Below are 4,276 nucleotides of genomic sequence, written 5' to 3'. Positions count from 1 at the left end.
AATGTCAAAACGTTTGGAAGAATGTTAATGTTCTGAATTAAAAATCAGATCAATCCATCCATCTGCAGAGTTGTATCATGTGGAACTCTTAATCTGATGGGTTTGATTGAGGCAGGACAAATGACAGCGCAGGTTGACCAATCTCGTTTCAGACCCATCCACACGTGCAAATCAAATATTCAAGCTGTATATTCATTTTATATCCATAAGCAATAAACATGAGTAATGAGCTAATTTCTTGCTTTTTTATTTTTTTAAACAAAACGCATAATAAAAAAACAAGCCATTTTTAGTTTTTTTGCCAATTTCTTTTGAAATGAAAAAACTAAATTCAAAGCATAATTGATTTTTTGTTTTTTAATTTCGAAATGAAAAACGAATGAACGTAAAGTGTTTCACAGTCCGTGTACGTTGCAATTCATTTTTCAGACCATACCAATCCAAATGCAAAAATGGAAAAACGGTTAGAAACTTTTATTTTAAATTTTTTCAGCTTACATCAAGAATGGGTATTCGTCCTTTCCTCTCCCTTTCTTCAGTTTAATTTTTTTTCTAAATTGTGACTAGAACTGATTTTTTTTAAATAATTGACTTTTTTCAATTCTTCAATTTTTTGTCTTGCAAATTGCACTGTGGGCTGTACTATTAGCGCAGGGATGTGGGTTAGGGAACGGACTGCATGTACATTGAGAAGTAGTTTAAAAGGCTTGCCGAAGGCACACATGCCACCTTTGCCATGCGGAGGGGTTGGCACGCGGGCAATATCAAGAGAGTGGACAAACCATTCGCATGACCCACTGATCGCCAACTTGGCGTCAAGCATGTCTCTACACTTTAAGTGGGTCAAGCAAGCATAAAATATTTGGCTTTGCGTTGTTTGCTCTGCGCAGGTGCGAATTTAGTGATTTGGGGGCCCTAGGCAAACTACAGGGATGGGGCCTGAAATGACATTTACGTCGATTTTCTCTTAAAGGTGCTGTAAGATATGCTGTATGTATGTGTATATATATATATATATATATATATATATATATATATATATATATATATATATATTTTATGGAATGGTATGGAGAAAATATTCCTTCATCCTGAAAGATATCACTGAAATACAATAAGTGTCCTGAGATACCTCATCGGTCTATGTGACTGCACTAGACTGTGCATTCAGCAAACAAAAATGTGTTCGTGGTTGTGTCTTTCTCCCTGGTTGTGCCAAATTTGAGTGAATAAATATGTCTTACAACACATTATATATAAAACACAATCTGGCTACTATGAACTACAATACTGCATATACCACTACAATACCTTTTTTCTTTCTCCCTCTCCCTCTTTCTTAATGCACTTTTCCTCCATCAACTTGACCTTGAATTAACTATATCCAAATTATTAGACTAAAAGTTGACTTTGCATGTTTCCAGAAGTTGCAAAACTTTTAAATTTGAAAACATAAATAAATTAGCTAGATTTATAAATAAGGTGAAAATGAGTCAACAGTCTGAGAAAAAAGTTCTCTTATTTATGAGTTTCAATGCCCAGATCATAATCATCATCAACACTGTGTGTTGGTGACAATAGTGAGTGCTGTGATCTTGGAAGCAGCGGCGGGTGGCAGTGCAGGCTGTGCAGCAACCTGATCTGTTTGGAAAGAAAGTGTTACCTTAGGAAGTCTTGATTCTGTTAAATTGTTTTCTCTCCACAAATTAAATTCAAACTAAACTAGCAACAATGTAGCTTAGCTTGTGACTTGCAACAGAGTATACGGTGAAATCACACAAAACCGTCAGAGAGGTTTGGCTCACTTTCACCTTTTTATGAACTTGTGGAGATGCAAAAAATCTTGGAATATCCCATTACAGCCTGATCTGAGGGGGGAGGGGGTTGCTTGTATTGATGGTGCTGAAAATAACAGCAATATCAATCATATCAGCATTGTAACAGTGATATTTAAAATTTCAACACGTTATTTAACATTAATGATAATAAAAAAGCATATTATTTGTATTTTTAGGGGGCCCTTGGCTCCTGGGGGCCTTAGGCGGCTGCCTACCTTTGCCTAGTGCGAAGTCCGACTCTGGCTCTGTGCAGTGGATGATTGGGGTTTTGTCTCTCGCTGGCTGGCAGAAGCTGGCACTGTCAGATCACATGTATCAGTCCTCCTGAATCCTTGTATCTTCCATTCATTTCATTTTGAAATAAAAAAAACGGAAAACAGGTGTGTTTACTTTTTTCTTTTTCTGCAAAAGTAAAAAACAAACATACACAAATTGATAATTTTTTTAAAAAAAGTAGAATTCTAGCCTTTTTCTATTTTTTGTTTCTCATTCTTCTTTCTCAAAACTAAAACTGAAGAGAAGAATTAAAATAAAATAAAAAATACTCCTAATTTTAATTTACATTTTCTCTTCTCATCAACACTTACAGAAGTCACCAGCAAGGGGAGTACAAATAAGAGACCTAATATATATATTACGGGGAGATAAGAGGATGTGACTATTCAGATCAAAAATAACAGAATAGTAAATATGGCATTTTGTGGAGAAAAAAAAAAATGTTATCATGGTGATTTTAAGGGATGCACAGTAAAGGGACTTTTAAGGGGGAAGGAAAGCCCTATTTGGATGGAATTAGTTTACCAGATGCTAGCTGTTGCGTTTGGACTGATGCATGTTTTTCTCAAGCATTTTATACTGTCCAGTGTTTATTTAGCCATGCAAAAGATTTTGTATGTTATTACTGCAGATGTCTGTAAGTTTACCGTCAATTTGCATGGGACTTCAGCGATGTCTGCAGAAATCACAGAGATGGGTGTGTCTTCTGCATTTACACACTGTCACCACGTAACTGACCTATCAGAAAATATATGGCAGTGCTGATTAATTATGCAGGAAACATTAAACAAGATCATATACTGTATCTGGGATTATTAGAAGAAACTGCTTGGAATATCTGGCAAAATGCAACCAAACTGGTGAGGTGGTGGTGTAGTGGACTAAAGCACTGCACTGATAAGCAGAAAGTTGTTGGTTCAATCCCCGCAGCCACCACCATTGTGTCCTTGAGCAAGGCACTTAACTCCAGGTTGCTCCAGGGGGATTGTCCCTGTAATCAGGACACTGTAAGTCACTTTGGATAAAAGCATCTGTCAAATGCATAAATGTATTAGTGAACATGAAATCCTATATTACACTCTCGAATAAAAAATATGGACAATCCGTTCACATTATATTTGTCCCTCTGTAAAATATGTTCTGAAATGCAGGGGGCAAATCATAATATTATGTGTTTACGTATTTTTTCTTAACCAAAACAAAAAATCTTTTTCATGGCTAAATAAACACTGGACAGTATAAAATGCTTGAGAAAAACATGCATCTCAAAAATGCAACAGCCAGTGTTATCTGAAGTTCATCTAAAATGAAGCGTGTTTTACAATTTCTGGTGTCTTCTCTTGGCCAACATCCACTTGAGACACTTGAATATCTTGAGAAACAACCAAAGTAAAGGGTTCACAGGTTGGACAGTGCAAATTCATTGGCTTTTTACTAGCATGTCAGTTTGGGATTATAACAAGGGGTTATTTTTACCAGCCGTTTTATAGAAGGTAAAATAGCCTATGCTATATTCTTTATCAGTGCGGAAATGTGCAGTCCGTAAAAATTACTGCATGACCAATTTGCACGGGATTAAAATCAGGGAGAAACTCTGGTAATTATTACATTACCCCACGTCCCCATATAAAACTAAGATCCAGCATCTATGATGCTTATAATAACAGCAGAACATAAAGTAGGTTAAAAGTGTCAATCCTCGCTATGTGGGATGCCATGCGAGGGTCGGACGTGTGAACAGTGAGCTCTGCGCACTGCTATTTTAAAATTATTTTTGTGTCATAAACCAGTGAGATTTGATACACTCTGTTTCATAACTGTTCTGTGAAGGCAATATGTCAAAGAATTCAAAATCCTCAGGCTCTGGAGACATTAAAAGACACTTATGTGCTCAAGCTGATACCTCTGACAGGGCCGCAGACCAGGGAGAAATTCAACGTCAACTGTCCAGCATGTCTGTGATGCTGACGAAGGTTGTTGCGAATTTGGAGAGACTTGCTGTAATACGTTGATCGATTACAGCGATGGAGGCGAAATTCTCTGAGTTGGTTACAAGAATCGGGGATGTCGAGAAATGGATTGATTATCTGGAGTCATCGGAGAGGGAATTAGCTGTTAGTCTGCTAGTGACCAAGGCAGATTTGCAGTGCATCTGGGAAAAG

This window comes from Myxocyprinus asiaticus, chromosome 41 (genome assembly GCF_019703515.2).
Source record: "Myxocyprinus asiaticus isolate MX2 ecotype Aquarium Trade chromosome 41, UBuf_Myxa_2, whole genome shotgun sequence".
Classification (NCBI taxonomy): domain Eukaryota; kingdom Metazoa; phylum Chordata; class Actinopteri; order Cypriniformes; family Catostomidae; genus Myxocyprinus; species Myxocyprinus asiaticus.
Note: the sequence above shows the minus strand (reverse complement) of the source record.